This window comes from Arachis duranensis, unplaced genomic scaffold, assembly GCF_000817695.3.
Source record: "Arachis duranensis cultivar V14167 unplaced genomic scaffold, aradu.V14167.gnm2.J7QH unplaced_Scaffold_608113, whole genome shotgun sequence".
Lineage (NCBI taxonomy): Eukaryota > Viridiplantae > Streptophyta > Magnoliopsida > Fabales > Fabaceae > Arachis > Arachis duranensis.
Window position 1 is genome coordinate 793,717 of NW_026264987.1, and position 9,662 is coordinate 803,378.

At 39.0% G+C, this 9,662-nt stretch overlaps 1 non-coding gene across 1 annotated transcript; it reads right to left on the reverse strand.

The window, feature by feature from the left end:
• Positions 1–6,509: 6,509 nt before the first annotated feature.
• On the reverse strand, positions 6,510–6,613 carry LOC127744587 (small nucleolar RNA R71). Its single transcript, XR_008005565.1, has one exon. It is a non-coding gene; the product is annotated as a small nucleolar RNA R71 (small nucleolar RNA).
• Positions 6,614–9,662: the final 3,049 nt, after the last annotated feature.

A 9,662-nucleotide genomic window follows, 5' to 3' on the forward strand; every position in this document is an offset into this window, starting at 1 on the left:
TTTCCAGAGTGTTCTATTTTCACTACTGTGAATTCTGTCTCTTGACTGATGCATTGATCATGACTCTAACAACTGAAAGAAAAACAAAAGAAAATAAATATGGTTAAGTAATGTTGGGTTGCCTCCCAACAAGCGCTCTTTTAACGTCACTAGCTTGACCTTCAGCTGCTTAGGGAGGTGAGTAAGGGCTCAGATTTTTGCCCTTGACAGTGAACTTTCTGCCTATCCTCTCATGAATGAGCTCTACATGCTCTAGAGATAAGACACGACTCACTGTATGTGGTAAGGCTGGCTTCTTAGTGAAGACGAATCTCATGCCTGGTAAGAGGCCTTCAGTTGGGACTTTCTTGTCCCTCCAGCCTTTAGGTACTTTCTTCTTAGTACCTTTGTGCTTAGAGCTTGTTGAGGGCTGCCCAACACCAAACTTAGAATTGATGTCTGGAGGCTTTGTAAAGCTCTGCATTGAAAGAGAGGGTTGGCACACTAGGTGTTCATACCCTGGGTCGAGCTATATGGTCCGGGTTGGATGGTAAGAAGGACGACTGACCTCTTATAAAGGTGGTCGTCACCGACCTCTCCTTAAAGAGCTCGGCCAACACAACCACAGAGGCCTAAGAAGGCCCAAAGTAGAGGATTACAGCCCACCTAAAGGCGGCTGACCAAAAGATAAGTGATCTCACTCCAAAGATAAGATAAGATAACCAACTTATCTCAAGGAAGGTCACTCCCCACTATTATAAATACACTGGAGCACCCAAGTATAACTCATACTCTGATTCTACACAAAAAACCTGCCTAAAGCACGTGCTAACCTAAGCATTGGAGTCTCTTGCAGGTATCACCACCCTCCGGTGATCAAGGGTCAGCAACACCACCAGATCCAGCAAGTCAGATACAATAGCTCCGACCCCGTTAGAAGGTCTCATCCGAGATCGACCTCCAGTTTCAGGTAACCCTCGAAACATTGGCGTCGTTGTCAGGGACCTGGAAGTCATCCCATCATCATGGCGGACAACCTTGACAATTATCACAACTCTGGTTTGGAGGACACAATGCCACATAAGAATATAGATGCCACGTCCAAAGACACACCTCAAACCAGGGAAGATAAGCAGCCTTCAAATACAGAAATCCTTGAAGCCATCCGTGAACAACAGAATCACCTTAAACAGCTTGAACAGGAAGCCAATTGACAGCGAAAGGCTGAGCGAGACCTTTGCAGAGAAACAAGAAGGCCTCGAGAATTGGAAGGCAAGCTTCTTAAACTCGAAGTTGACTTAAAAACTAAAGCTACTCGATCCAATTGCGAAGATAGCCCTCACAAGGATCAAGATCCATTCACAAAGGAAATCATGAAAGCTAAAGTCCCAAAGGACTTCAAAGCCTCTGAAATGACTCCCTATGATGGTACGTTTGACCCAAGTCATCATCTCAGCAACATCTGGAGCCGGATGTACCTCACGGATGCCTCGGATGCAACCCGTTGCAAAGCTTTCTCGACTATCTTAACCAAGACTACAATAAAGTGGTTCGACAACTTGCCTCCAAGATCAATCGCAAGCTTTGATAACCTCGCCAGGAAGTTTCTAGGCAGGTTTTCCATTCAGAAGGACAAAACTAAACACGCTCCAAGCTTGCTAGGAATAAAACAAAGAGATCAGGAGAGCCTCCGCAGTTATATGGAAAGATTCAATAAAGCTTGCCTTGACATACAGAATCTCCCTACAGAAGCTGATATTATGGGACTTATCAATGGTCTACGGGAAGGACCCTTTAGCCATTCCATATCCAAAAAATATCCAACATCTCTGAACGAGGTACAAGAACGGGCAAAAAAGTACATCAATATGGAGGAGAACTCTCGATTAGGAGAAACCTCTAAAGCCGGATTCTCCTACCCACCTCGGGATAAGAACAAAGAGTCCAGGAAAAAAGAAGACTGATAAACCACTATTTTATGATAAATCTTGTACTTAAATTGAATGATTTATCAACTCTTCACCTACTTATTCATATGAATTTGCATGATTTTACAATTCCTTCCTTAGGATATGATATATGAGAAAACATGTTTCCTATGCTTTAAAATTATCAAATTTAATTATCCTTTATTACCATTCGATGCCGTGATTTGTGTGTTGAGTATTTTCAGGTTTTATAGGGCAGGAATGACTTAAAGGATGGAAAGGAAACATACAAAAATGGAAGAAAAGAACAAATTGGAGTCCTTGGAAGAAACTGGCAGTGACGCATCCGCATGGACGACGCGAATGCGTGGTTCGTGCAAAAGAGGATCGACGTGAGCGCATGAATGAAGCGAACGCGTGACTTGCGAAACACAACTGACGCGGGTGCATGACTGACGCAACCGCGTGAAAGAGCAACACTCCAGATGACGTGACCGCATGATCCACGCGGACGCGTGACGTGCGCGATCTGCAGAATTTGCAGAAGTCGTCCTCAGCGATTTTTGGGCCCCTTTTGGCCCAGATACAAGCCTTGACAACACAGATTAAAGGGTTATAAATGGAGGATCCATCCATTCATGAGCATATATGGAGATTGGAGACTGAATACTGGATTCATACATAGTTTTAGTTTTTAGATGTAGCTTTTAGAGAGAGAGGTTTGATGAGCGGATAATTTATACGCTTTTTGGCATTGTTTTTAGGTAGTTTTTAATAGGATCTAGCTACTTTTAGGGATGTTTTCATTAGTTTTTATGCTAAATTCACATTTCTGGACTTTACTATGAGTTTGTGTGTTTTTCTGTGATTTCAGGTAATTTCTGGCTGAAATTGAGGGACCTGAGCAAAACTCTGATAAAAGGCTGACAAAGGACTGCTGATGCTGTTGGAATCTGACCTCCCTGCACTTGAAATGGATTTTCTGGAGCTATAGAACTCCAAATGGCGTGCTCTTAACGGCGTTGGAAAGTAGACATCCAGATATTTCCAGCAATATATAATAGTCCATATTTTATTCGTGATTAGACGACATAAACTGGCGCTCAACGCCAGTTCCATGATGCATTCTGGAGTCAAACGCCAGAAATACGTCACAAACCAGAGTTGAATGCCAAAAACACGTTACAGCTTGGCGTTGAACTCCAAAATAACCCTCAGCTCATGTAAAGATGAAGCTCAGCCCAAGCACACACCAAGTGGGCCCCGGAAGTGGATTTATGTATCAATTACTTACTTCTGTAAACCCTAGTAGCTAGTTTAGTATAAATAGAAATTTTTACTAGTGTATTAGAGGTCTGTCTTTTGTCTTTGATTGTATTTTTTGATCTTTTGATCACGTTTGGGGGCTGGCCATTCGGCCATGCCTGGACCTTCATCACTTATGTATTTTCAATGGTGGAGTTTCTACACACCATAGATTAAGGGTGTGGAGCTCTGCTGTACCTCGAGTTTTAATGCAATTACTACTATTTTCTATTCAATTCGATTTATTCCTGTTCCAAGATATTCGTTGCACTTCACCATGATGAATGTGGTGATCTGTGACACTCACCATCATTCTCACTTATGAACGTGCGTGACTAATAACCACTTCCGTTCTACCTTAGACCGGGCAAATATCTCTTGGATTTCTTAATCAGAATCTTTGTGGTATAAGCTAGAATTGATGGCGGCATTCATGGGAATCCGGAAAGTTTAACCTTGTCTGTGGTATTCCGAGTAAGATTCTGGGATTGAATGACTGTGACGATCTTCAAACTCGCGATTGTTGGGTGCGATGAAAAACGCAAAAGAATCAAGGGATTCTATTCCGACATGATCGAGAACCGACAGATGATTAGCCGTGCTGTGACAGAGCATTTGGACCATTTTCACTGAGAGGATGGGATGTAGCCATTGACAACGGTGATTCCCTACATACAACTTGCCATGGAAAGGAGTAAGAAGGATTGAGGGAAGGCAGTAGGAAAGTAGAAATCCAACAGGGATAATTCATCTCCATACACTTATCCGAAATTCTCACCAATGATTTACATAAGTATTTCTATCTTTATTTTATGATTTATTTACTATTCAAAAACTCCATAACATTTATTATCCGCCTAACTGAGATTTACAAGATGACCATAGCTTGCTTCATACCAACAATCTCCGTGGGATCGACCCTTACTCACGTAAGGTATTACTTGGACGACCCAGTGCACTTGCTGGTTAGTTGTGCGGAGTTGTGACTAAGTGTGATTCACGTTTGAGAGCACTACCAAATTTTCGGTGCCATTGTTGATGATCACAATTTTGTGCACCAAGTTTTTGGCACCGTTGCCGGGGATTGTTCGAGTTTGGACAACTGACGGTTCATCTTGTTGCTCAGATTAGGTAATCTTCTTTTTTATTTTCTTTTCAAAAAGTTTTCAAAAATATTTTTCAAAATTTCTCACATGTTTTTGAAAATTTTCAGTTTTCAAGAATGAATCCTAGAGTTTCATATAACATGTTTTAGCTTGGCTGGCTATTAAGCCATGGCTAATTCACAGGATTTTGATTGAGAACTTTGGATTCATTACTTTCTTTTTCCTATATGTTTTTTGAAAAATATAAAAGAAAATCCAAAAAAATCATAAAATCATAAAAACTAAAAATATTTTGTGTTTCTTGTTTGAGTCTTCAGTCAATTTATAAGTTTGGTGTCAATTGCATGCTTTAAAAATTTTTTCTTGCATTTTTCGAAAATTCATGCATTCATAGTGTTCTTCATGATCTTCAAGTTGTTCTTGGTAAGTCTTCTTGTTTGATCTTGATGTTTTCTTGTTTTGTGTCTTTTATTATTTTTCATGTGCATTCTTGCATTCATATCGTCCAAGCATTAAAAATTTCTAAGTTTGGTGTCTTGCATGTTTTCTTTGCATAAAAAATTTTTCAAAAATATGTTCTTGATGTTCATCATGATCTTCAAAGTGTTCTTGGTGTTCATCTTGACATTCATAGTGTTCTTGCATGCATCATTGGTTTTGATCCAAAATTTTCATGTTTTGGGTCATATTTGTGTTTTTCTCTCTCTTCATTAAAAATAAAAAAATCAAAAAATATATTTTCCTTATTTCTCTCAAAAATTTCGAAAATTTGGGTTGACTTAGTCAAAAAGTTTTAAAATTAGTTGTCTCTTACAAGTCAAGTCAAATTTTCAAATTTAAAAATTTTATCTTTTCAAAATCTCTTTCAAAAATTAAATCTTTTTCAATTTTTTTCTATTTTCGAAAATTTAAAAAAAAATTATTTTTCAAAAATCTTTTTCTTAATAGTATTTAATGATTTTCGAAAATTACACTAACAATTAATATGATTGATTAAAAAATTTGAAGTTTGTTACTTTCTTGTTAAGAAATGTTCAATCTTTAAATTCTAGAATCTTATCTTTTAGTTTCTTGTTAGTTAAGTAATTAATTTTAAATTTTAAAAATTAAATCTTTTTCAACAATATCTTTTTAATCATATCTTTTTATCATATCTTTTTAAATCATATCTTTTTCAAAAATTTGATTTCAAAATATCTTATCTAACTTCTTATCTTCTTATCTTTTCAAATTTGATTTTAATATCTTTTTCAACTAACTAATTAACTTTTTGTTTGTTTCTTATCTTTTTCAAAACCACCTAACAACTTTTCTCTCTCTAATTTTCGAAAATACCTCCCTCTTTTTCAAAAATTCTTTCTTTAATTAATTAATTATTTTAAATTTAAATTTTAATTTTATTTCTTATCTTAATTTTCGAAAATCATTAACTCCTTTTTAAAATTTATTTTTGAAAATTTCTCCCTCTCTCGTCTTATTCTATTTATTCATTCATTTACTAACACTTCTCTTCATCTCAAACCACTGCCCTTATCCTCACCCTTGTGTTTGGATTCTCCTTTCTTTATACCCTTTCTTCTTCTACTAATAATAAGGAACCTCTCTACTGTGACATAGAGGATCCCTCTTCTTTTTCTGTTCTCTTCTCTTTCATATGAGCAGGAACAAGAAGAAAGGCATTCTTGTTGAAGCTGATCCACAACCTGAAAGGACTCTGAAGAGGAAACTAAGAGAAACTAAATTACAATAATCCAGAGACAATCTTGCTGAAATTTTCGAACAAGAAAAGGAGATGGCAGTCGAACCCAACAACAATAATGCAAGAAGGATGCTTGGTGATTATACTACACCTACTTCCAGGTTTGATGGAAGAAGCATCTCAATTTCTGCCATTGGAGTAAATAATTTTGAGCTGAAACCTTAACTAGTTGCTCTAATGCAACAGAACTGCAAGTTTCATGGACTTCCATCAGAAGATCCCTACCAGTTTTTAACTGAGTTTTTGTAGATCTGTGAGACTGTTAAGACTAATGGAGTAGATTCTGAAGTCTACAGGCTCATGCTTTTCCCTTTTGCTGTAAGAGACAGAGCTAAAGCATGGTTGGACTCTCAACCTAAAGATAGCCTGAACTCCTGGGATAAGCTGGTCACGGCCTTCTTGGCTAAGTTCTTTCCTCCTCAAAAGCTGAGCAAGCTTAGAGTGGATATTCAGACCTTCAAACAAAAAGATGGTGAATCCCTCTATGAAGCTTAGGAAAGATACAAACAGATGACCAAAAGATGTCCTTCTAACATGTTCTTAGAATGGACCATGATAGATATATTCTATTATGGTCTATCTGAGTTCTCTAAGATGTCATTGGATCATTCTGCAGGTGGATCCATTCACTTAAAGAAAACGCCTGCAGAAGCTCAAGAACTTATTGACATGGTTGCAAATAACCAGTTCATGTACACTTCTGAGAGGAATTCCGTGAATATTGGGACGCCTCAAAGGAAGGGAGTTCTTGAAATTGACGCTCTGAATGCCATATTGGCTCAGAATAAAATGTTGACTCAGCAAGTCAACATGATTTCTCAAAGACTGAATGGATGGCAAAATGCATCCAACAGTACTAAAGAGGCATCTTCTGAAGAAGAAGCTTATGATCCTGAGAACCCTGCAATAGCAGAGGTAAATTATATGGGTGAATCTTATGAAAACATCTATAATTCATCATGGAGAAATCATCCAAATTTCTCACGGAAGGATCAACAAAAGCCTCAACAAGGCTTAATAATGGTGGAAGAAATAGGCTCAGCAATATCAAGCCTTATCCATCATCTTCTCAGCAACAGATAGAGAATTCTGAACAGAGCACCTCTAACTTAGCAAACTTAGTCCTTGATCTATCTAAGGCCACTTTAAGTTTCATGAGTAAAACAAGGTCCTCCATTATAAATTTGGAGGCACAAGTGGGCCAGCTGAGTAAGAAAATCACTAAAACTCCTCCTAGTACTCTCCCAAGCAATACAGAAGAGAATCCAAAAAGAGATTGCAAGGCCATTGATATAGTCAATATGGCCGAATGCAAGGAGGAAGGGGAGAACGTGAATCCCAATGAGGAAGACCTCATGGGACGTCTCCCAACCAAGAAGGAGTTCCCTATTGAGGACCCAAAGGAATCTAAGGCTCATATAGAGACCATAGAGATTCCATTAAACCTCCTTCTGCCATTCATGAGCTCTGAAGACTATTCTTCCTCTGAATAGGATGAAGATATAACTGGAGAGCAAGTTGCTCAATATCTAAGAGCTATCATGAAGCTGAATGCCAAATTGTTTGGTAATGAGACTTGGGAAGGTGAACCTCCCTTGCTCATTGGTGAACTAGATACATGGGTTCAGCAAACTTTACCTCAAAAGAAACAAGATCCTGGAAAATTCTTAATACCTTGTACCATAGGCACCATGACCTTTGAAAAGGCTCTGTGTAACCTGGGGTCAAGCATAAATCTTATGACACTCTCTGTAATGGAGAAGCTGGGGATCATTGAGGTACAGCCTGCCTTATTCTCATTACAAAGGCCTTTACATCCCTGTTGATTTCATAATCTTAGACACTAGGAAGGAGGAGGATGAATACATCATCCTTAGAAGACCTTTCCTAGCCACAGCAGGAGCTGTGATAGATGTTAACAGAGGAGAATTAGTCCTTCAATTGAATAGGGACTACCTTGTGTTTAAGGCTTAAGGATCTTCTTCTTTAACAATGGAGAGGAAGCATGAAAAGCTTCTCTCAGTACAGAGTCAAACAAAGCCCCCAGAATCAAACTCTAAGTTTGGTGTTGAGAGGCCACAGCCAAACTCTAAGTTTAGTGTTGAATCCCCACATCCAAACTCTAAGTTTGGTGTTGGGAGTCTACAACATTGACCTGATCATCTGTAAGGCTCCATGAGAGCCCACTGTCAAGCTATTGACATTAAAGAAGTGCTTCTTGGGAGGCAACCCAATTTTTATTTATCTAATTTTATTTTATTTTCATTGTTCTTTTATGTTTTATTTGGTTCATGATCATGTGGAGTCACGAAAAAAATATTAAAATTAAAAACAGAATCAAAAATAGCAGAAGAAAAATCACACCCTAGAGGAAGGACTTACTGGCGTTTAAATGCTAGTAAGGAGCATCTGGCTGGCGTTCAACGCCAGAACAGAGCATGGATCTGGCGTTGAACGCCAGAAACAAGCAACACTCTGGCGTTCAAACGCCAGGAATGCACCCTGAGGAGAGTTGGCACTGAACGCCAGAAACATGCTGCACATGGGCGTTGAACGCCCAGAACATGCATCACTTCGGCGTTTAAACGCCAGAATTGTATGCAAAGGCATTTTACATGCCTAATTGGCGCAGTGATGTAAATCCTTGACACCTCAGGATCTGTGGACCCCACAGGATCCCCACCTACCATATTCTCCCCTCTTCTCAACATTCATCCTCTCTTTCCAATAAACACTCTTCCTCAAAACCCTTCACCAATCACCTCAATCTCTCTTCCCAATTACCTCCTTCACCACTCATATCTATCCACTCTTCCCCATAAACCCCACCTACCTTCAAAATTCAAAATTTCTTTCCCACCCAAACCCACCCTTAATGGCCGAACCTACTCCCTCTCCCCTCGCTATATAAACCCCTCAATTCTCCTTAATTTTCCCACAACAGAACCCCCTCTTCTATACCTTGTCCGAATACAACTCCCTTACTCTCCTCCATATTTTCTCTTCTTCTTCTTCTTTTCTTTCTTCTCTTGCTCGAGGGCGAGCAATATTTTAAGTTTGGTGTGGTAAAAGCATAAGCATTTTGTTTTTCCATTACCATTGATGGCACCTAAGGCCGTAGAAACCTTTAGAAAAGGGAAAGGGAAGATAAAAGCTTCCACCTCCGAGTCATGGGAGATGGAAAGATTCATCTCCAAATCCCATCAAGACCACTTTTATGATGTTTTGGCCAAGAAGAAGGTGATCCCTGAGGTCCCTTTCAAGCTCAAGAAAAATGAGTTTCCGGAGATCCGACATGAGATTCAAAGAAGAAGTTGGGAAATTCTGACCAACCCCATTCAACAAGTCAGAATCTTGATGGTTCAAGAGTTCTATGCCAATGCATGGATCACTAGGAAATGGTCCAAGAGTTCTATGCCAATGCATGGATCACTAGGAACCATGATCAAAGTATGAACCCGAATCCAAAGAACTATCTTACAATGGTTCGGGGGAAATACTTAGATTTTAGTCCAGAAAATGTGAGGTTGGCATTTAACTTGCCCATGATGCAAGGAGATGCACACCCCTACACAAGAAGGGTCA